The sequence below is a fragment of the Gossypium hirsutum genome, chromosome A01 (assembly GCF_007990345.1).
Source record: "Gossypium hirsutum isolate 1008001.06 chromosome A01, Gossypium_hirsutum_v2.1, whole genome shotgun sequence".
Taxonomy (NCBI): domain Eukaryota; kingdom Viridiplantae; phylum Streptophyta; class Magnoliopsida; order Malvales; family Malvaceae; genus Gossypium; species Gossypium hirsutum.
The window spans coordinates 37,162,977-37,188,985 of record NC_053424.1 but is presented as its reverse complement, the minus strand read 5'-3'; the positions used below and the strand labels follow the sequence as shown (position 1 = coordinate 37,188,985).

The 26,009-nt window shown below is 35.4% G+C and overlaps 1 non-coding gene across 1 annotated transcript; it reads right to left on the bottom strand.

Annotated features, from left to right (window-relative positions):
* Window positions 1-8,071: 8,071 nt before the first annotated feature.
* LOC121208413 (small nucleolar RNA R71) lies at window positions 8,072-8,178 on the bottom strand. The gene has a single exon (XR_005903435.1). It is a non-coding gene; the product is annotated as a small nucleolar RNA R71 (small nucleolar RNA).
* Window positions 8,179-26,009: the final 17,831 nt, after the last annotated feature.

Genomic DNA, 26,009 nt, shown 5'->3' with positions numbered 1-26,009 from the left:
TTGAAAGATGTTAAAATATATGCTTGAAAAGTGAATATTCATAATTAATGTGTATGTTATTATGAGGTTTGAAATGATTGGTTGATTGTGGTAATCGATTATAATAGAGAGATTACTATTGTTAGGCTAAAGTCAAGACATGTTAAATTATGCTTGCAAATTGATATAACAAACAATGTGACTGAATAATTTATAATTATGAGGTTTATTGCAATTTATACTATTTTGTTTTGTGTTTATATTGTAGACCTAATAAATGATTGGTAAGAGTTGCTTATTATGTTCATACGGACTTACTAAGCAATATAGCTTACCCCCTTCCTTTCCCATGTTTTATAGTGCCGTCAAGCTAGCTCGAGTTTGAGATCATTGGAGATCCTATCACACTATCAAACTATCATTTTGGGTATTGATAAATTCGAGTACTTTGAGTTATGGCATGTATAGGGACTTGGTTATTTTGTTATATACGTCATATGATTTTAGCTAATGTAATGGCCTGTAATCGTCAAAGGCTTATTTTGCTATTCGACCATGTAAGTTGGCTTATAGTGGTAACATGGTTGTAAGCATAAGTATATTCATATATGTGCCAATGTCTATGGTGATATGATCATGGTATGTTTGGTGAATGTGAAATATTTGGAAATGTGATTTATGGCATGATTGTGTAATTGTGACCTATTGATGAGATGAGGAATTTGAGTATAATTTGGTAATTAGATAGTAATTGAATGAAGCCTAATGAATGTGAGATTTGTATGTCTAATTTAGGGCTTAATAAATGTAGTGAATATGTTGATAAAGATATAAAGTTGATATGTTTTAACCATGAATATGGATGTTTTGGTTGCCTAAGTATGTATTGTTTTGAGCCTTTGAATTGGGGTAAGTGTATGTGTGAATAAGGGTGACAAATGGCTTGATAAATAGCCTTATTATTGTCCACATTGGTAGACACATGGGCATGTGTCTAGCCGTGTGTGACACATGGTCAGCCCCATGGGCGTGTGATCTGGCCATGTGTCCCTTGCACCTAAATTGTTACATAACAGAATGCTCAGTATCGAGCACACAGGCATGAGACATGGCCATGTGTCTTAGCTGTGTGAAGGACACGGCCTCAGGACACGGGCGTGTGTCTTGGCCGTGTGACTTCAAATTGTTCTTAGGTGACAAAAAGAGAGTTACACGGGTTAGGGACATAGGCGTGTGTGACCACACGGCCTGCCCACACGGGCGTGTCCCAAGCCACATGGGCGTGTGACCCTTGTTTCAGCAAAAATTCTTTAAGTGTCGTAAATTTTTTTAAAGTTCTTGGTTTAGTCCTGAACCGTTTCCAAAGCATGTTTTGGGCCTCGTAGGCTCGTTTTTGGGACGATGTGATTGATTGTTAAAAAGTTTTAATTTAGTGCCAAATTTACAACTCAGAATGTATGGTTGCTTGCGTTTACGTCCGGTAATGCCTCGTACCCTATTCCGGTGTCGAATACGGGTAAGGGGTGTTACAATTGTTTCTCACACAAAGTTTGCAGAACAATTCTCAAATGATCTGCATGTTCATTTTCATCTCGGGAATATACTAGAGTACCATCAATAAACACTACAAAAAATCTATCCAGATATGGTCTGAAAATTCTATTCATTAAATCCATAAACACTATAGGTGCATTAGTCAAGCCAAACGGTATCACAAGGAATTCATAATGTCCATACCCGATTCTAAAATTTGTTCTCGGTACATTCGAGCCTTTTACTCGTAACTGATAGTAACTGACGGAGATTTATCTTCGAAAATACTGTAGCACCTTTCAACTGGTTAAACAAGTCATCAATACGAGACAATGGATACTTATTCTTAATTGTGAATTTATTGAGCTGTCTGTAATCAATACACAATATCAACGATCCATCTTTCTTTTTAACAAACAAAACTGGTGCACCCCAAGGTGGAAAACTAGGTCAAGCAAAACCTTTGTCAGTTAGTTTTTGTAACTGAGCTTTTAACTCCTTTAATTCTGTTAGAGCCATCCTGTAAGGTGCTATAGATATCAGTGTTGTTCCCGAAACAAGATCTATAGAAAATTCAACTTCTCTGATCGGTGGTAATCCAGATAATTATTCCAGAAACACATTAGGGTATTCACATACCACTGGAACTGATTTTTAATCTTGGATTCAGATACTTTAGTGTCCAACACATAGGCAAAATAAGCATCATACCCTTTTCTGACATATTTCTGTGTTGACATGGCTAATATCACATTAAACAACCCATCCAATTTATCAGATTCAATACAGACATTTCACCATTTTGACATTTCAACACAATATGTTTTTGTTTGCAATTTACCACGGCATCATGCTGAGTTAACCAGTCTATACCTAGAATTATATCAAATTCATCAAACAGTAATAACATCAAATTAGCTGGGAAACAATAATCCCGTATCATTAACGAACAATTTTTACAAATTTTATCCACCATCACATACTGGCCCAGCATGTTCGATGCTTTAACCACAAATTCAGTGAACTCGACAGGAAAAGTCTTACTAGACACTAAACTTGTGCAGATATATGAATGAGTTGAACCGGGATCAACTAAAGCAGTTATATCAGTATCAAGAAGAGAAAAAGTACTAGTAATAACGTCGGGTGCAGAGGCATCCTCACGCGCACGAATAGTATATGTCCTTGCCAGTGCTCGTGTTTCAAATTTGACAGTTGAATCTTTTGTCGTACCTTGACTACCACTGAAATTGCCGGGGTTATGAGGTGGTCTACCTCTGGTAGCTATATTGCTTAGCTTTGAAGGTTGAACAATATCTCTCGGCTTTGAAGTTTGAACAATATCTCTTTCAACTTTCTCCGGACAATCTCTTAGATAATAGTCAAAAGAACCACATCTGAAACATGCTCCACTTTTCATTCTACACTCACCAAAATGCATTTTATTACAGTGCTTGCATCTGGGTTTGGTATTTCTAACACTGCCCACACTTGCTATAGATGTAGGCTGAGATCTTGAATTGGAATGTTGAACACCTCTATCTCTCCTAGAGTACCCCACGAAGGTAGTAGAATAATCAAAATTTTTCTTTGATTTCTTTGAGGACGACTGATATGACTTTCCTATAAATCTTTTACTTAAAGTTCTGGCTTCCATTTCAGTCTGTCTTTTGTCTTTACTAAGCTCTTCGGCTTTGTATGCCCGGTCAACAAGTACAACAAATTCTTTTATTTCAAGAATCCCAACTAGAAATTTTATATCTTCATTCAGACCCTCTTCAAACCGCTTACACATTGCGATTTCAGTCGGGATACACTCTCTGGCATACTTACTCAATCAGACAAATTCTCATTCGCACTCAGATGTTTTCATATGCCCCTGTTTGAGCTCCAGAAATTCTTTCCGTTTCTGATGAAAGAATATCTGTTGATATCTTTCTTTTTGAACTCAATTTGGAAAAATTCCCAAGTGACCATTTGTTTTGGTACAATAGAAATTAAAGTATTCCACCACTGGTAAGCTGAGTCTTTTAACAGTGATACAACACATTTTGGACATTCAGCTGGTGTACAAGACAATTCATCCAGAACCCTAATAGTGTTTTCTAGCCAAAATTTGCCCCTTTTCGGGTCATCTTTAACAGTAGCTATAAGTCCTTTTACCCTGTATTTACGAATTTTATCTACATGAGGCTTACCATTTCTAACAGGTTTTGTACCATGTGGCATATCGGGAACCGATTGAGAAACAAGAGGGGGTGGAGGTTATTGCATAGCTGGATTTGTTTTTATATATTCAGTAAACCATTCATTAATCATTTGGAAGAAGGTTTTTTTTTCCTCTCCTCCTTAGCCCTCAGATACGAGCCTTCTACTACTTGAGGCTACTCTTTGAACTGAAGCTTGAGCATTAGTCTCAGCTTCTTAGGATTCAGCTCTGTTGGATGACATAACTATATGAGAAACATGTTTTAAAATGGTCAGGATATATCACACTATCATAGGTTGTATACAATGGCATGTATAGCTAGACTCGTACATTCTACATTAGTCTAAGAATTGGCTAAACCGTAGCTTTGATACCAATAATTGTAACACCCCTAACCCGTATCCATCATCAGAACAGGGTTACGGAGCATTACCAGAATTTACAGATCAAATATAGATATTTCATAACATTTAACATTCATATTAAGAATCATTCATAATGAATCATATATGTCACTTAAATTAGCCCTCGAGGTCCAAAATATGTATTAGAAACAAATCGGGACTAAACCGGGTACTCAAATTTTTTTTGCAAAATTTCAAAATTGTTCCAAGGTGCAGTGGACACACGCCCGTGTGGGCAGGCCGTGTGGCTCACACAGTCAGGAGACACACCCGTGTCTCAGGCCGTGTGGCATTCGAAGTAGGGCACATGACCGTGTCCCAGCCCGTGTTTATATCCGTGTAACTCTCTAAGTTAGTCACACGGCCAAGTCATGCGCCTGTGTGCTAGGCCGTGTGAACATAATAATTTTCATTAAATAGGTACAGGGGTCACACAGCCAAGCCACACGCTCGTGTGCCAGGTCGTGTGATCAATTTGAAGCATTGTGTTTTGAAAATTTTAAGATGTAGGGGACACATGGCCAAAACACATACCCATGTGCTAGGCCATGTGTCACACATGGCTGAGACACACGCCCGTGTCTCTGCTTGTATGGACAAAACAAGACAATTTCCTAGCCATATTTCTCACCCAAACTTGTATTCCACCTACATTAACTCTTAAATATATTCTCAAGCCAATACAAGCCATTCAAATCTATTCAAAATTAAGTCTTATACATGATATAATACCTCTTATAACCAAGTATAAAAAATTACCTAACTTACCTATTTCACATATATACATATTTTACCAAATATGCTAACTCAATTTAATCATTAATATACCAATATGATTCTATCAATCAACCGTTTCAAACACATATCAAGAATGATATAGCCTTTAATATCTACATCAAAACATGTCCATCACAAGCCATTCCAAACCAAAACATTTATGTCAATATTGGCCAGTTTTACCTATACATGCCATTATAACCAAAGTTGATTTACTAAATATACCGAGATGAGCCGAGGGATAGTGTGATGTTGCTCCTACCAGCTTCCAACCAAATTGAGCTTCCGAGTTACTATAAAATAGATGAAATAAAAACAGAGTAAGCTTTAAAGCTTAGTAAGTTCCTATAACAGGAATTTAACTTACCAATTTAATTCACTATAACAGGCCAATTTTTAGTGGTGTCGGAAACAATGATTCAAGATCACTAAATTCGTCGAGTGAGTTGAAAATTTAATAAATTAATACCTATGAGTCAAGTGTGATTATAGAAGTATTTTTTGTAATTAGTGAATTTTGTGATTTAAAAGAATTAATTAGGTAAATTGGGTTGAAAACGAGGTATCGAGACCTTGGATTCATAAAAAGAGCCATAAATATTTTTATAAATATTTATGGAGTGTTATTGAGTTAGTATTAAAGTTTCGTTAGAAAATTTTAACGTTTGTTAGTCAATTAATTAAAAAGGACTAAATTGAAAATAGTGCAAAATTTGATAAAGTGATTAAATAGCTTAAGTGACTAATAAGGAGGGATTTAAAAGGAAATTAGATCCAAATTATATGAGCTGGACGGTTTGGGCAAGAAAATCAGCAAAAAGACAAGGAGAAATAAGGGCAAAATTGGAAATTTTGCAAATTAAACATATAGAATAAAGACAATTGAAAAATCTAGAGATATCATCATTTTTCTTCAGCAAAAATGCCATGGGAGGTCTGGAAGTTGTTGGTTTTTAATATTTTGACATATGTGAGTTCAATTTTTACATTTTCTTAGTAATTTTTATGTTTTGTGACTTTTACAATTAGGTTCAATTATCTAATTTATTAGTTTTTGATTTTATGGGTGACTTTAAAAGTTACCATGAATAAGTGTTGTATGATTATGGTGAATTATTATGGAATTGATAAACCGTAATTTATACATATTTTTACCCCATGTTAACACATTTTATCGATGATTTTCCATTAGAATTGGTGAATTCAATGCTCCTAATGCTTTAATTTCATGTTTTACACTTAGGAGAGCATAGGAGAGCGAAAGGAACGAGAAACGGGACAAAAACGGGAGAAAATGGGCCAAAGTACGAAATCAACACAGCCTGGACCTCCTCACAAGGGTAGGCCACACGGCCGTGTCAATTTGGCAGGCTCGAGCACGACCTGAAGTAATCGCACACGGGCGTGTCACACGGGCATGTCCCTGCCGAGCCCAAGTTGAGTCCAATTTGGAAAAGGCTAATTTTAAGGGCTTTTAAGCATTCCAAAGCCTATAAATACATCCTAGAGAAGGAATAAAAGGGAGGACAGAGTAGAGGGTAAGGAATTACTCCAAGAAAGCCGATTGATTCATCTCAAAATCCGGATTCATCATCAAGACTGAAGATCTCTCCTCAATTTCCCTTCAGGAGTTTTGGGTTTTCTTTATGTTTTGTATTCTTTATTATTCTGATATGTTTTCTTATTTAGTTATGAACTAAATCCCCTAAATACCTAAGGGGAATGAAACTTAAGACGAATCTTGTTATTATTTTCTGAATTGTATGATAAATATTTGACTTGTTCTTAATTATGTGTTCTTAATTCTTGTTTTGATATCCCAGGATACCGATTCAAGATAAGCTCTTATTCAGAGGGGGAATAGACCCTGTTTAAGAGTACATTTGTAATAATTAAGCGGAGTTGATTGCGCACCTAGACATAGGGTGGCAAGATTTTGTCGGATTAGGGTGAAACCTAATAAGGGGATCCATAGATCGAGTTAATGCAACCCTAGAGTGTTAATTAGAGAAAAGTCTCGGTTACTCAATCTAGGGATTTGATGTTATTAGTCTTGAATAGGGATAATAACATAACTTAGGGATCTCTACGGAACAAGTTAAATGAATAAATCATCACATTTGGAGCCAGAATAACAAGTACAGTCTAGGTGGATTTTTCCTTAGGTATTGTCTTCATTCAATCGATTTTTCCAAAAGCAATTCCCCAATTCGATTCTCTGTGCGTTCTTAGTTTAGATAATTAGTTAGTTAAAAGAAAAACCTTTTTATTCTTAGGTTAGATAATAAAAAGATAGTCATTACTAGTACTTTTAATTCCTTTGGGTTCGACAATCTGGTCTTGCTAAAACTATACTATTGTTCGATAGGTACACTTGCCTACATCGCGATAGTAGTTAGTTCAAGAACGAGTAATTATAAATATTTAAAACTTATCACGAAATCGCACGATCAAGTTTTTGGCACCATTGCCGGGGAACTGAAATATTAGGAACACTCAATTTTTATTACTTTAGCCATTTATTTTTCGTGCACTTTAATTTATTATTATTATTTATTAATTTACTCTTTCCTTTTCTTGGCAGGTTTTTATAGTTTATGACTAGAAGAAATCCATCAGGACCATTACTTTTTGACGAAGAAATCGATCGTACAGTTCGCAGAAATCAAAGAGAAATAAGACGAAGCTTAAAATACATAGAAAATGAGCAAGAAGACGATACTCAACCCCCAACTGAAGAGATGGCTGAAAACCAAGGCAATCAACTACCTCCTGCAGTTGCGGTTAATCAAAATCCTGCTCCACACTCTATGTGTGATTATGCTAAACCTTCTTTAACAGGAACTGAATCGAGCATAGTTAGACCTGTTTTAGCTGTAAATACTTTTGAATTAAAACCGAACACTATTAAATGATACAGTAATTTGTTCAGTTTGATGGTTTGCAGGATGAGGATCCCAACGCTCATTTAGCCAACTTCTTAGAACTGTGCGATACATTTAAAATTAATGGTGTTTCTAATGATGCCATTCGTCTTCGGTTATTCCCTTTTTCATTGAGGAACAAAGCTAAATAGTGGTTGAACTCGTTACCACGAGGGTCAATTACTACTTGGGAACAAATGACCGAAACATTTTTACTAAAATATTTTCCGCCGGCTAAGATGGCTAAATTACGTAATGATATCTCTTCTTTTGTGCAGATAGATTTAGAAACACTCTACAATGCATGGGAGAGATACAAGGACCTTTTGAGAAGGTGCCCTCACCATGGGTTATCGCTTTAGCTACAGGTCCAAACGTTCCATAATGGCCTGAATCCTTCGACTCGACAAATGGTTGATGCAGCTGCTGGTGGAACCATCAATAATAAAACACCTGAAGATGCCTATGAGTTTATAGAGGAGATGTCACTGAATAACTATCAGTGGCAAGTCATGAGGACAAAGCCAACGAAAACAGCCGGCGTTTATAACGTCAATTCGGTCACCATGCTCTCTAATTAGGTAGAACTCTTAAATAAAAAGATTGATGGTTTTCTTAGTTCTTCACAGGTTCACCAAGTAATGCAGTGCGAAGCAAGTGGAGGTGAAACAAGCCATTCGGAATACCAGCCTTATGGCCACAACATGGATAACGAGCAATTAAACTACATGGGTAATAATCCTTGACCTCAAAACAATCCATATAGTAACACTTACAATGCAGGTTGAAGGAACCACCCCAATTTCTCATGGAGCGGTCAAGGAAATCAAAGACCACAACCACCTCCAAGCTACCAACAACCACCCTACCAACAGGAAAAGTAGCCGAACCTTGAAAAGATGCTCTCAAAGTTTATTTCGGTATAAGAAACTTGTTTCCAGAATACCAAGACAGCACTTAAAAATCAACAAGCGTCGATCCAAGGGCTCAAAACTCAGATAGGCCAGCTTTCAAAACTAATTTCTGAACGACCACAAGGTAGCTTGCCAAGTAATACTGAACCCAACCTAAGGGAACATCTTAATGCAATTAAAATTCAAGATGAAGAAGGAGTTGTTGAGCCTGAACCAGAACCGAGGCAAGAAACTATGGTAAGAAAAGGTCAAGGTAAGGTAGATAACAATAAAAACAAAACAGTGAATGTTGAATATAAACCTCGTGTGCCATACCCCAACGCGACAAGGAAAGACTGCTCAGATGAACAATTTGGTAAATTCCTGAAACTCTTAAAAAATTACATATTAACTTACCGTTTATTGAAGCCCTATCACAGATGCCAAACGCAATGACATTTTTAAAGGAACTTTTAGCAAATAAGTGGAAGTTGGTCGAGGCGTCGCACATGGAGCTAAACACAGTTTGCTCAGCTATTCTCCAAAATATACTACCGAACAAACTAAAAGATCCAGGGAGTTTTACAATTCCTTGCTTAATTGGTAGTTTAGATGTTAATAATGCATTAGCTGATTTAGGGGCTAGTATTAATGTCATGCCCTACAAAATGTTTAAGCAATTAGGTCTTAGGAAACCTAAACAAACTAGGATGAACATTCAATTAGCATATAAAACTATAAGGTTCCCTAGGGGTATTATTGAAGATGTACTAGTTAAAATCGATAAATTTATATTTCCCGTTGACTTTATTGTTCTAGATATAGAGGAGGATAGCAACACTCCTTTAATTTTGGAAACGCCCTTTTTAGTAACTGCTAAAATGATTATTGATGTTGGCACAGGTGAACTTACACTATGTGTGGGAGACGAAACAATCATCCTTTAAGCTCGCAATTCTAGCAACACATCGAGAATTGAAGGTAATCGTTTAACCCATTCTCCTAGAACTGACAATATGGTACAACCTACTTTACAGGAAATGAGTTTGAAGGAAGCACACGAGTCATTCTCAAGTAATAGTAAAGGATCTATTCATGAAGATTGAAGATTACAAATTGAAGAACTCGATGAATGGCGGACGCATAAACCAAGAACACCCGACAAATCGAATCTACGACAGAACGAGCTTAATACCTTTCAAAATCAACTTAAGATTGGAGATAGAGTCTTATTAGATGCCGCAGATCCCCACATTGTCGCTACCACACCGAATGAAGAAATCCCTCTTACGGTACTTAGTAACTTTCCATTCAGTACGGTTGAGGTAAGGCACCCAAAGTTTTGCACTTTTAAAGTAAACAACACCCGTCATTTAAAACCTTATTTTGATGAGACTGATGACAGGAATGAGGAGTATAAACTCCCCAAACCACCATGATTATTCAACAGAGAGGTAAGTCAAGCTTAGACTATAAATAAGCGCTTCTCGGGAGGCAACCCGAGCACTAACTGTATTAACTTCTTTAAAAATTTAGTCTTCAACATCTAACTTACTAACGGAGCTCTCAAATACAGGTTTTCCACAGAGACACGGCCAAGCACACGGGCATGCTTATGGCTGTGTGAAAACAGGGCAAGGATTTCCCAAAAAATGGGCTATGATAAAACGCCACGGTCATACGACATGGCCATGGTCGAGCCTGTCAAAACAACACGGGCGTGCGACACGCCCTTGTGGAAGACCCGTGGTTGAAACTGAGAAACTAGCACGGGCGTACGACACGCCTGTGTCTAACACCCATGGTCAAACCTGTTAGATTGACACGGGCGTGGGGATTTCCCACACGAGTGTGGGAGAAGTGAACAACGCCAGACACGGCCGTGTGCACCCACACGCCCAAGGAACACAGGCATGTACTAAATATCAGACGTGTCCAAAATCGAAATTCGCGAATCACACGGGCTGAAATTAGGGAACACGGGCGTGTGCCCTGGCCGTGTGGCCCAAAATCTATAAATACCCTACACTCTTCACTTTCTTCCCCATTCAAAAACCCTAACCCTAGCCGCTGCAACTCCACAAGGCCTCTCTGGCATGCCCATGCACCACTTCCCACTTCATTTTTTACGCTTAATCTCTTTACCTTAGCGTTTTTTTACTCCTTTCAATTCTATTTTACTTATTTCTAATACTTATTATCAACATAATCTTCATATCTTTGAACTATTTTTCATTTTTCTATCATTTAATTTGCATTCTTAGGTTAGTTATCATACATTTCGCGTTAAATCAAGTTATTAGGAACACCTCATACCCATGACATTACTATGCTTATTCTCATGCTATTACCATGCCAATATCTATCATTTAATTTGCATTTCTAGGTTAGTTATCATACATTCTGTGTTAAATTAAGATTAGGAAAACCTCATACCCATTACATTTCTATTCTCATTCTCATTGTTATTGTGGTTGAGTTTGCTTCATATTAGTAGTCTTGGCTGAAATAGTTAGTTCAAATTCATGCCTTTTACTTCTTCGAATTCATTTACTTATTATTATTATTCTTTATATTACAAGATTTTAATGTCGTCTTCACGTGGAAAGAAAACCACCGTACCTACCTCGAAGAAGAGGAAGGGAGTGTCATTTTCTACGGGTCTAACCATGGAAATTCGTCACCCTCTCCTACAGTTCCCCTGACGGCCCCAAGAAGAGCTTTTCCAAATACTTCGGGCCCGACCCTTAATTGTGGAACGCTGTTGTAATGGCGTAAATTCAATGTTATCGGAACAGTGGTTTCGTAACCACAAATCCGATTTAAAGAGAAATTTATTTCAATATTTTTGCTTGAAAATTTATATGATAGGAAAATCGTATGAAAATATTGATAGGAAAATTTTATCAATTTAGTGATTAGTTAGAAAAAGAAATTATTGAAGAAATTGGGTAAAATAAGGTATCGGGACCTCTATCTCGTAAAATCGAGTCAAAAATAATTTTATAAATATTTATGAAATGTTATTAATGTGGTATTAAAATTTCGTTAGGAAATTTTAATGTTTGAGTAGTCAATTAAATGAAAAAGACTGAATTGTAATAGGTGTAAAAGTTGCTAGAGTGATTAAATAGCTTATTAGTCTAATGAGAAAGGATATAAAAGGCAATTAGACCCAAAAGTTATTTGGGCTGGACGGCAAGGGTATGAAATCAGCAGAAAAATTGATAAATTAAGGGTAAAATTGGAATATTGCAAAATTAACTAAATAAAACTAGGACTAAATAGGAAATATCTAGATTTCTCTTCATTTATCTTCAATTCCAGCAGCTAAAAACGCCATAGGAGGGTTCTCTAAGCTGGTATTTCATAATTTTTGCACCAAATCCAGAAGATTCAAATACGAAGCTAGATCGAGGAAAGGAAAAAGTTCGGGATTAATAGATTTTTACTGTTTACAAACAAGTATCAAGGTAAGTTCATGTAACTTGAATTATATTCATAAATTGCTTGAGATTGTATGTTATTGATGTAAATATGATTTGAATGTTCATTGTATGAAAATTAATGAAACATTGATGTATTTGATAAAATGGGAAGAAATCCCGGTTGAATGAAAGGAAAATTCGATGGATCTCTGAAAAGGAATCGACGGTAAAAAGGATCTAGCCCGGACGGGTGATCCTATCTTGATATAGCCCTCCCGAAGAATATGTGTAAAATGGATTTAGCCCGGACGGGTAATCCGAATTTGGGTCTGAATTTAGCTTGGACTGGTAATCCCGACAATACTCTATGAGTTTATATTGCAGGGGATTTAGCCTGGACTGGTAATCCCGTTGCAAGGTTGAGGTTCGCGGGAGTGTGCTCTCTGAAATGGAAATGTGCGCACATGAATATGAATTGACGGACCCGGAATTGTACACTAAAAGTGTACCTCTGAAAATCCATCGGAATTCTGATAAATTCAACGGGATAAATATGAAAAATAATAAGGGAATGAAAATCATGGTATTGATGAGTACATCAATCATGGTATATATATATTATTGATACATGGAAATTATTGTACTAACTTGAATGTTGAGTTTGTGCATGTTAGGGTAATAATGCATTGAATGGATATATGAATGTTTATTATATTGTATTGAAAATATTAGGTAAGTGTAATTCTTGTTACATGAGCTTACTAAGCACAAAGTGCTTACCCCGTTTCCTTTTTCCCTGTTTTGTAGTGTTAAGAGCTCGGAGGTCGGATTTGGTCGGAGACACATCACACTGTCAACCTCAGGATTTCGGTATATAAAGAAACTTTATTTTGGAAATCAATGGCATGTATAAGCTAACAAAGTAAATGTTAACGTGAAATGAATGTAAAGTTACCCATTAGTATGGTTAACAAACCTGGTTATAGATATGTGATGACATTATCTTATATAAATGCATGAATCTATCATGAAAATATGTTGAATTGAAAAAAAAATTAATTTGTAAACTCCGGTAATGCCTCGTACCCTATTCCGGCAATGAATACGGGTAGGGGATTATAGCTGTATCGACTGGGCTGTCGTAGTTCAGATGGCTGATTGATTCAGGCCCTCCTAACCACCGACCCTTGGGAGCTGTTCTTTGGGATCATTGAACCAACATACCTCGAGCTCACGATGGAACTATGCTCAACATTCTTTCTTCAGACAGTAATGACATATTACGATGATCCCGGCACAGTCCAGTTTCGCCTAGGCGGGTTAGTCCGCCAGCTAAGCGTCCCAGAGTTCGGTGCTGCATATAAAGAGGAGTTCAAGAAGGAAAATGAACTACATGCTCTCACTCGCCATATACATTTTTCTCCCTCGAAGTGCTGGCACACTTTGGTTCCTGGCGCAGCCTCCTACAATCCTAGCCGCTCCAAGGCATCAGTTCTCCCACCATCCCTGAGGTACCTACACGCCATTTTAGCTGACACGATTACAGAGAGGTGAGAGAGCACTGGTGGCCCAAGAATCATCCTTGACCCTCATTGGCCAAATGTCTCCACAAGGCATCTCAAGCATGCTTAGCATGAGGATGATTGAGAGGCGCCAAGGAACCTACCCTCCTCAATATTGTCTCGCCCAATCCACTAAGGAGGTGGCCTACAAGGACATTCCTGATGATGTCCCTTCACAGCACGAGGACCCACCGACTCAGCCACCACCACCCTCTCTTCCAGTTCATGCGGCAGCTTCATATGCTGACATCTCTGAGCGCCTCACTCGATTCGAGCAACAGTGTTTTCAACGATTTGACAACATTGATGCTACTCTCCAGTAGATTTGCCAGCATTTCCACATCTTATCGCCAGTCCCACCTTGCGAACCATCTAGCGATGAAGATGTTTAAAAACATTTATTTATTATTTTATGTTTTTAATTTTTATTAAAACTACTTTTTATTTTTATTAGATTTTGAAATTCTATTTTTAATTATTAATTTCGGTTATTTCTTTTGAGTAATTATTCTTCCTAATATCCCCTGAAAAGTTCCTGATTTTATTACAATTATATAGAGCTCTTAAGCTCATCATCACATAGGAACTAAAACTCCACCGGGAAAGGTTCTCCACGACTGCCATGTCCTTCTCGCCCACGACCATAGCTACCAGTAGAGATAATATCCTTTTGGCGCAGGACTTGTAGCCTAATGAACCTCTACAATTGCCTGAGTATCCTCTTCCACTCTCGAACCGATTACTCTCCAGAACTCCAGTTCGAAAAATTCATCATACATGAAGTTTCACTTCTCTTCTTATCTTATTTTTATATTCTAATATCTATCTTTGTACATTGAGGGAAACGTACATCTTAAGTGTGGGGGGTATTTATTTCATTATCAGAAAAATCCCTGAATGACTACCTTGTTCTCTTGAAAAGCTCTCATATCATATTTAGGATAAATTTTGATTGATTTATGATTTTGATTGATGTATCTTGAATTAAAACATAGGCATTTATGCATTGATTGTTTAAACTTTAAGACATTAGAGAATCAAGCATGATAAGTTGATTTTTAAGAATTTAAAATTTTAGGTTGTTTCCCCAAAATTTAGGTATTACTTTGAGTTGAGATTCACAAGTTTTAAACATCAAAAAGCCATAATTTTTGTGAGATTTTTGAGCTTTTTGAGCATCTATTAATTCTTTCATGCTCACTTTTATTATTGCTTTGAGTGCGTCAGTAGTGAACTGTTATTCTAGAACGTGCTTGATTATTCATGTTGAGACCACACCATTTGATTTGATATGTCAAAATGATTAATGCACTTAGGATTAACCCACTCATGCCATGAAAAGCCTACCTCCACAATTAACCCCTAGTGAACCCCCTTGAGCCTAACAAGCCATTTCTTGTATTACCCTTAATATTAACCTTTAACCCATTATTGTTGAAATCCCCTAAATTAATTTAAGCCCCATTTTTGTCGAGATTTGAATTGAAATATTTGCTTCGCTTTGTTTTATTCTATTCTATAATTTAATTTGTTCTTAAAAAAAACATGTATACATATTAGTAGTGATCTTCTGTTTGTAAGCTTCAGAAGTTAAATTCCTTAGTCTGAGAAGAAGCTCTGTTGTACGCAAGTGATGATTAACTCTTTTTCTAGTTAGGCAATTTTTCAATTCAATCTCGATTCTAACCCTTTCTTTCAGCTTGTGACCACAACCCCTAACCAAACCTCATTACAACCCTCTAAAGACCTTTTGATTAATGTATCATCTTAAATTATAGTGGTGGAGATTTGATTTTCATGCAAGCCTATGGTAATGACTTTTCATTATTGACTATTGAGTGCTTCATTTATTATCCTTAAACACCTCGAGTGATTTGAGTGAATCTGTAGTGAGGATGTGAAACTCTGTGGTATTCTGAATCAAAGGTAATTACTTAAATGAGGAGAGACACCTATGTTTGCATGATTAAATATTCAACTTGGAATGTTTGAAGCTTTTATGTTATTTTAGTTGAATTCTCAATGTGTGATTACTTATGGATTATTCTGAGATATTATCGATAGAAATTATAAGTTGAAAAGAATTTATTTTGATTATGAGTTGAGAATTTTGCTTGAGGACAAGCAAATGCTTAAGTGTGGGGGTATTTGATAAATCGTAATTTATACATATTTTTACCCCATGTTTAACGCATATTATTGATGATTTTCCATTAGAATTGGTGAATTTGATGCTCCTAATGCTTTAATTTCATGTTTTACACTTAGGAGTGAATAGGACAGTGAAAGGAACGAGAAACGGGCCAAAAAGGGAGAAAATGGGCCAAAGTACGATATCAACACAGCCTGGACCTCCTCACACGGGCAGACCACATGGCCGTGTCAATTTGGCAGGCTCGAGCATGGCCTGAAGTAATCGCACACGGGCGTGTCACACGGGCATGTCCTTGCCGAGCCCAAGTTGAGTCCAATTCGGAAAAGGCTAATTTTGAGGGCTTTTAAGCATTCCAAAGCCTATAAATACATCTTAGAGAATGAAGAAAAGGGAGGACAGAGTAGGGGGTAAGAAATTACTCCAAGAAAGCCGATTGATTCATCTCAGAAGCCAGATTCATCATCAAGACTGAAGATCTCTCCTCAATTTCCCTTCAGGAGTTTTGGGTTTTCTTTATGTTTTGTATTCTTTATTATTCTGAGATGTTTTCTTATTTAGGTATGAACTAAATCCCCTAAATTCCTAAGGGGAATGAAACCTAAGATGAATCTTGTTATTATTTTCTGAATTGTATGATAAATATTTGGCTTGTTCTTAATTATGTGTTCTTAATTCTTGTTTTGATATCCCAGGATACCGATTCAGGATAAGCTCTTATTCAGAGGAGGAATAGACCCTGTTTAAGAGTACAATTGTAATAATAAAGCGGAGTTGATAGACATAGGGTGACAAGATTTTGTCAAATTAGGGTGAAACCTAATAAGGGGATCCATAGATTGAGTTAATGCAACCCTAGAGTGTTAATTACAGAAAAGTCTCGGTTATTCAATCTAGGGATTAGACGTTATTAGTCTTGAATAGGGATAATAACATAACTTAAGGATATCTACAGAACAAGTTAAATGAATAAATCGTCTGATTCAGAGCCAGAATAACAAGTACAGTCTAGGTGGATTTTTCCTTAGGTATTCTCTTCATTCAATCAATTTTTCCAAAAGCAATTCCCCAATTCGATTTTCTGTGCGTTCTTAGTTTAGATAATTAGTTAGTTAAAAGAAAAACCTCTTTATTCTTAGGCTAGATAATAAAAAGACAGTCATTACTAGTACTTTTAGTTCCTTTGGGTTCGACAATCCGATCTTGCTAAAACTATACTACTATTTGATAGGTACACTTGCCTACATCGCGATAATAGTTAGTTCAATAATGAGTAATTATAAATATTTAAAACTTATCACGAAATCACGCGATCAGGAATTGAAGTTCTTATTTTATTATATGATGATTTTATTAAGTGATTTTGATAGAAAGTGATTTTAGGACCTAATTCTGAAAAAGTTGTGAATTAAGATTTGGTACTGAAATTCTAATTTTCAAAGGTTGTGTAGCAGCTTAGGATGAATAAATAAAGTGTTAATTGAGAAAAGTTAGCTCACTTGATGGTTTAATTGAGTAGGGACTAAATTGTAAAAATTGTAAAATTTAGGGCAAAAGTGTAATTTTAGGAATTAAAGGGTATAAACTGTAAAGTAGTGTAAAATTGAAATGAATGGTAATACATGAATGATTTTACAATTATAGATCAAGAACCCGAAGTGAATTATGGAAAAGAGAAAATAGCCGATTAGTCCCTGAACTTGTATGACTTTTGCGAATTTTCCCAGGTAAGTTCGTACGGTTTAATTATTAAATTTCAATATCATTTTATGAATGGTGATTAATATTTATGTATGTTAATTGTTGAAAATAAGTAAATTAGGTACAAAATTTACAAAATTGAACCAAGTATTTTGGAGGAACGGAACGTAGGAAATGAGTGTAACACCCCGAATTTGGGCCTAGAAGTATTGGGCCTTGAGTACGGGTCCGTAAGGAGGTTGTATATAGGTATTTAATTGTGCAATGAAATAACACAATTAAATGTCTGCTTTGGTGGTTAATGACCCTGAGAAGTGTTAGAGAAATCTTGGGTTCAAACTTGGGCTTTAGCAAAAAATTTGGTATTAAGTGAAAAAAAAACCTGGATGCTTGGATGAGGGTTTTTAAATTATTGTGTTAAATAAATGACACAAGGAAGTTTGTAGTTTAGTGGTTGTAGTGTCATTAATGTTGTATGGGAGCTTGGGTTCAAGCCTTGGCTCTTGCAATTTATTTTGGTTTTTTTAAGGGAACCTGGACTTTGGCCTTTAGACCTTATAATTAATTGGGGATAAAATATGACACAAAAAGCCTTGTGGCTTAGTGGCAAGTAGCGTGTGGAGCATCTAAGGGGAGGCATGGGTTCGAATCCCATGGCAAGCAAGGAGCATTTATTTTGCTAACAGGGGGCGGTAAGAGTTGGTGTTGAATTTAAACTCTGATGTTGGAGGGATCCCACATCTGTAAGCTAACATAAGAGTGGTTGCGAAGCTGGCTTTAAATAGAGGGAACCATGAGGAGAGTAAATGTACCTTTTCTTGGCTGATCCCTTTCGCTGTATGGCGTGCTCGTTTGGGTTGGGTGTCGGCTAAGAGTGCTCAAAGCGTGGATTAATTCCAGTCTCCTATCAGGTGTGTATTTTCTCGCTACTCTAGCTGTAGGATGGCCACTTCGGGCTGCGATGGGCCGTAAGGGGTCATGTGGGCCTATGGGCCCAATTGGATAAGTTGTTTGATTGTGTAGTAAATATTGGACTAGGCTAGGTGAATCTCATATTTGTGGCTAGATTTGGGCTAGAAAGGCCACACGAGCGTGTGGGCCCATTTGGGCCGAGAATAGGCTTTAGGCCCATTCGTATTATTATCCCTGTTTAGAATACTTTAGTTTACCAAATTACTGAAATGCCCTCGATTTGTAGAATTACCATTTTACCATCGATTTATAGAATTACCGTTTCACTCTCGATTTACAAAATTACCATTTTACCCTCGATTTATAGAATTACCATTTTACCCTCGATTTATAGAATTACCGTTTTACCCTCGATTTACAAAATTACCATTTTACCCTCAGTTTATAAAATTACCATTTTACCCTTGATTGTGAAATTACTGAAATACCCTTGTAGGATAGAATTACCAAAATACCCATAGTTTGTAAAATTACCAAAATACCCCTAGTTTGTAAAATTACTGAAATACCACTGGTTTGTGAAATTACCGAAATACCCTCAATTTGTAAAATTACCAAAATACCCCTAATTTACAAAATTACAGAAATACTCTTGACTTTCTAAAAATTATAGAAATACCATTGGTTTACAAAATTACTGAAATACCCTTGGTTTGTAGATTTACCAAAACACCCTTGTAAGATGAAATGACTAAAATACCCCTAATAGGTAAAAAGACCGTAAAGCCCCTGTAGGGTAAAGTGATCGTAATACCCTTGTATGGTAAAATGACGAATATGCCCTTATGTTCCGTATGACTGATGTGCTTAGGATTTACATATATTGATATTGGATTAGTTAAGTTTGAGTGACAGGTGGTGGTTATCGTAGGTGATTGATTATGGAAACGTTTCAACTTTAACCCATAACAGGTGTGTACTAACCCTCGTAGCAGCTTAGATTAATATCTGCTGAGAAGTCGAAATGCTAAAATACCAGCATTTTGGGAACTTGTAATGTTGCGTGTGGGTATAGATGCGATAAATACGATAAGATCGGTGTTTGGATCGATGGAACGAGTAAGAACTCAATTTTGTACACGATGGTAAGTTGGGCCTCAATGGGTAGGAATTGGGCCAAATGGGCTTTTGGGCCCATTTGGGTAAAATTGATAGAAAATGGAATTTGGAAAAGTTGCATGTTAACACGGTTAGTATTGTTGTAATATTTGGGTTAAGCAGGCTTAGTGGGCTAAATCAGCATTCGTAGGGCCCATTAGGGGTTTTGGTCCCAAAAGCCTGAATTTGATAAGTGGGTTAAAGATAATTGTTTAAACACTCGGAAATATTGACAATTGTAATGAACATGGAAAACTCTGATTTTTTTGTAAAATTACGAAAATACCCTTATAATATGAAAAATGATTGTTTTGCCCTTGTGGGCAAGTGACTGACTTGGACTCTGTGGTTGACGGATTTGATTGTGAATATATGTAATATCTTGAATTAGGGCTTAATCGGAATAGTGGTTTCATGACCACAAATCCAAGATAGAAATAATTATTTTATAATTATTTTGATGATTATGATATGATTGCATGATTGTGTGAAAATTTCGTGATGAAATTCTATGCCTAAAGTGCTTAAATTGAAAGTAGGGACTAAATCGAATAAGCTGCAAAACTTGCATTCTAGAAGTTTTTAGTATGAAATTGTTTTGGAATATTAATGAGGAGGTATTAAATAGCAATTTGACCAATTTTAAGTTCATGGACAAAATTAGGACATGGAAGGAATTTTTGGAAAGTTTAGTAGTAAGGGTATTTTGGTCATTTAGTTATTAAAATGAATTAAAAACAAAATTAAAAGCCAATTTTTGTCCATCTTCTTCATTAGGCCGAAATTTCAAGGGTTCTCCATAGCTAGGGTTTGTTTCAAGCTTCCAAGCTCCATAGTAAGTGATTCCAAGCCCCGTTTTAATGTTCTTTACGTTTTTGGAATCCCGATAGCTCGATTAAGCTTATGTTAGCAATAATTCAACCTAGGGTTTATATTTGGAAAAATACTCATAGGTGAAATTTGTGTATTTTGATGTTTTATGATAGAATATGAGGTTTTAAATTATGTTAGACAACTTGTGCTACTCGGTTTTGAGTGAAAACGAGTAAAAGGGCTTAATCGGTAAAAATACCTAATAGTCACAAGTATATGTTAGAGAGAGAATTTGATGTTGCCATAGAAGGGAAAAGTGATCAGCATGTTATAAAACATAAGAATAAGGAATAAAGTTTAATTCCCGAGCCTAGGGGCAAAAGTGTAATTATGCAAAAGTTTAGGGGCAAAAGTGTAATTTTTCCAAAGTTTGTATTAAATGCTGTTTTGATGAATGTATGTATTAAATAAGATTAATTTGGCATTATAGATCAAGATAAATGAGATTCAAGTCGCGATCGAGGAAAAGAAAAGATTGTGGACTAAATTGCAAAATCTTTATATTTTGGTACCAAGGTAAGTTCATGTGTAAATGTAGTAACATAATTGTCATTTTAAGCAATTTAATGTTGTTTATATGATATGATGCTGATTATTATCATGAAATATTATGCTTTGTGGTTATTGTTGAATAATATGTAATTATGTGAATTACTGGATGAGTATGAACTATCACCGAGTATCGGTTTCGATATTCCGTGGAAGACGGCAGAGATGTGAGATCGAGGAAAAAAAAGCCCGTTTGAACCTTAGGAATAGATTAGGATACAAGTGACATGTCACTAGGATGGTTGAGCATCCGAACTCGTTGAGTTGAGTCCGAGTTCACTTATGGATGCGAATGTCCGAACTCGTTGAGTTGAGTCCGAGTTCGTGAAATGTAACTAGGCATCCGAACTCGTTGAGTTGAGTCCGAGTTCACTTATGGATGCGAACGCCCGAGCTCATTGAGTTGAGTCCGAGTTCACTTAGGGGCGGGTTACATGATTTCTTGATTACATATGAGGCACTTATGTGCAAATTATCCGTGTATCCGAGTTGTATTCCGATGTGTTCAACGGGTAAAATTTCTAGTGAAATGGAAGAACACTTAAGATGCAAGTGAAGTTTTGGTAAGTGTTGTGAAATGGACACTTTGGACAGGTATGTTCTTAACCCTCGGGTTGAAATTAGATACAACAACGATATGGTGGTAAGATGATGAATGATGTTTAGAAATGTGATATATGTTTTGGTGATACCATGCTAAAGTTGTTTGGTATATTTGTATTGTTATGTTACTTGTTATTTACATATGAACTTACTAAGCATTTATGCTTACTCCCCCCTCTTTATTTACTATAGTTTTGAACAAGCTAGCTCGGGAATCGGGACGGGTCGAAGGTCCGATCACACTATCCAAAGGACTTTCATCTGGGTAAATGGCTTATAAAACTTAAGTATGGCATGTATAGCAATATACTTATTTTGTGTAAATAATTTTATGATATGGCCATGTTTGGTTGAGAAAATGTTTGATATTGATAAGTCATGGTGATGGTTAATTTAGATCATGTTTGATATTATGGAAGTTTAATAGGTTATCTAGTTCATAAAAATTCATGGAAAGATGAAACTTGCCTTAAAACAGAATATTGCTGCAGCAATGACATGAATTTGAAAAATCACTAAAAATAGTATAAATGGAACTAAATAATGAGTAAGTTATGAAATTCAAGCTTAATGAGTCTATTTTCATGTGGATTGAAGAAAACAGGCATATAAATTATATTTTATGAGATATTTAAACTTTTGTGAAACAGGACCAGAGTGATTTCTGGATCCCCTGTTCTGACTTTAAAAATTCATAATAAATAGGGATCATTTCAAAACATTACTGAGTAAACGTAACCTAAACCATTCATTTCAAAACATTTCAAGAATCATAACATACCCATCATTAACATGCATATCGTCCCTTATTCAAGCCCTCGAGGTCTTAAAATCACTTTAGAAATGATTTAGGACTAAATAGGGATCATTTGAAAAATTTAGGAAAAAGTTAGAAAAATTTCAACTATAGGGGTCACACACCCGTGTGGACAGGCTGTGTAACTCTTTGAACACGCCCGTGTGGCTAGGCTATGTGCACCCAAAAGTACCTTAAAACTCAAGTTTACCATTTCCTACTTACTTAGGCACTAAGCACCTCAACTATCAATCGTTTAACCTATTCAAAATACAATGTACCTTCATTGATACCACATGTTATATCATAAAAACATATCATCCATGCATCATTCAAATTAAAGTATTAAACATGCTAAAATCAATCAATTTTGCCTAGCTTATATCTACATAAAACATCAAACTTAAATTCACATACACATTACAGGTAATGGTTCCAAAAGAACATGCCAATTTATGGCTTCAAACACAAACATATATTTATATACTCAAACCAACATTATGCTTATAACTCCATTTACAATCTATTCATAAAATAACTATCAATTAAGGCATCCTAGGTACATGCGATTACAAAAGGTAAACATCACCACATTTGAGATCGGGATCCTTGTTGGATGCTGAGTTGACAATCAAAAGAGAAGTACCTAACCTGTACATGGAAAACAAAACCGTATGCTGAGTAAAACTGTATCTTATTTCTATAATCCAAACATTTAAAGAAATAAGGATGCATGAATGCTTAATTTGAATTGTATAATCACATTACTATCTAACAAGCAATTGCAATTTATCACCATCTCAATTCCATGCATAATACCAGATTATTTCATGATTTGCTCAACTTCACAAATATTCTTCTGTTAGTTGGTTTAACATATAACTCAATTAATATCACTTGCTATAAAAATAGCTTTTCATAGATCATTCAACAATTCTTTTTAACAATGGCATAAACCAACTATATTCAATTCATGAGTACATTACTCGTATATCTCATTTTTTATCACAACATCTTCACCATTCATATATCAATCTACTTTTCCATTTCCAATTCACATATTTTTCCATTTCAATATCGATAATAGAAATTTATTATTTAAGTACCCCTATTAACATGACTCGGACTCGGACGGATACACGAATCCAACCAACACACCAGTTTGGCACCCAGTGCCTCACCGGATAAATCTGAAGTAAAAACTGCGCCCAGTGCTATATAAATTGACACCCAGTGTCTTATCAATTAAACCGAAGCAAATTGGCACCTAGTGCCTCATTGACTCGAAGTCGAAGAAATCCCTGAACTCTTCCTATCCTATGGCATGCTATCTATATCCGACTTTGCTGATATAGTTAATAAGGTTTCATTTCCCTTTTAAAATACAACCAATATCCAATTCTCATATTTGCACTTTATCACATTTACACATATATTCATTTCAGTTCAAATAATCAATACATTCATAATGTATATACCAATTCAATCCATTTCAATCAACTATAATTTCAATTCACTATCAAAGTGCCAAAATACTAACCTCAATCACTTACCATATGCATTAAATCGAAATACAACAATTAACAACTAGGTTCGGCTTTATAAAAACACAAACCATGGATTCTGAGATATTCGACGTCGATTTTATCCTTCCCCTTTTTAGTTTAGGATTCCGGTACGACGTTAGCTACGGAGCTAAAAATATTAAAATACATCAATACAACACAATTCAATTTCACATTGAATATTTCGATTTTTACTCAATATTTGCTTAAATTACAATTTAGTCCATAAACTAAAGCTAATTTTTATTCTTCACATTTAATCCCATATTTTTATACTAATTTCACTTTAAGCTAAATTTAGTTCCCTATTTTTAATTAAACCCCTAAATTTTTGAAATTTTCTCAACTTAGCCCCTATTACTCAAAATTTACAATTTGTTCTACAATTTAATCCTTTTCCATTTCTAGCTTAAAACTCTATCAATTAAATCACTAATACTAAAACTATTCAACAATAAAAATATCTAAAATCTTAATCAATGTTAAAATTTTGACATGGGTCTGGTAGTACTTAACACCAGGATTCCAAATATATAAAAATTACAATAAAAGAGACTAAATTGACTAACCTATTTTGAATTTGAACCCTAAGGTCCCTATAGTTATGCGTCTTTCTCCTCTTTTCTTTCTTATTTAATTTGCATGTTCTCTTACTTTCTTTTGTCTTGTTTTATTATAATAATTATCATTATTATATAATACATATATACATATCAATTTCATTTTTTTAATTAATATATAACTTATATTAAACTATTATATATATACATATATGCCCCATTAATGCCGTCCACTACATAGTATAAAGGTATATTTACTACTTTAATCCCTTAATTACTTTTTAATCTATAATTCAACTTTTACCTTATACGCGATTTAGTCCTTAAACTATAATGGCTCTTAATTCATACAAATTTACTTGACCAAAATTTAATTAACTACATAAATAAATTCATAACTGATTTACAGGAATGGGGTCTGGGAATACACTTTTTGACACTGGAAACACGTAAATATAATCACTTTTTCATACCCTTTTTAACTGAAATTCATGTAGTTTCGGTAAAATTCTTGTCAAAAAACATTTAATTATTATAAAATAATTAAAATGTATTTAAATTATTAACATGTTTAAATTTACTTAATATTATAATAAATTTTGATTAATTTTGATTATTTTCTATAGATTCACATAAAGGGCGAAAAACAGCTCCGTAGACACTACTAGAAGCACAAAACTGAGAACCAATTTTGAAGCATCAAGGCGAATTAATTTTTCAGCCTAAGACGGTCCAAATTATGTTTATTAATTCATAATACAATTAATTTTAATTTTAATCCAATTTAATTTAGGTTAAATAAATTATTATTAATTAATTATGAAACGTGGACCAGTTGAGCTAAACCGAGAAAACCGATCCAACCGAGCACTGGGCAGCCCAAAACCATCCCACATGCTGACCCAGTCACCTTGCTTGGCTGATTATTTAACTTGCAAAATGGCCTTTGAAGACTCGCTCAAATTGTATTCAAACCCTTCCACTATTTGTGCCTTTCTAGATTTGCCCCTACCTTAAACTAGCAAGTTTGAATTCTTCAAACTAGCCACATGTGTGGCCGACCATGGGGGACTCTATGGCTGCTGATTTTTTCTAATTTTATCAGCCATCTCAACCTATAAATACCCTCCTTTTCTGCTCACTTCAAACACATCTCAACTTTTTTCATCTCTTTACTTCTCTCTCATTTTTCTCTCTTCATTCTCTACCATTTTTCTTCATTTCCTTCCCCTATTCCCTTTCCAATTTCACCGCTTGAAAAAGAGTAAATCAACCACCATTTGGAGCACCATTCAAGTGTTCATAGAAGCCTTGGTTTGACAAGAACAAGCAAAGAAGGGAGAGTGGAGCAAACTAGTCAAGCCACAGAGAAAACAATGGATTTAATTCTTGTTCCCTATCCTTTTAATTTTATTGTTGTTATGATGAACA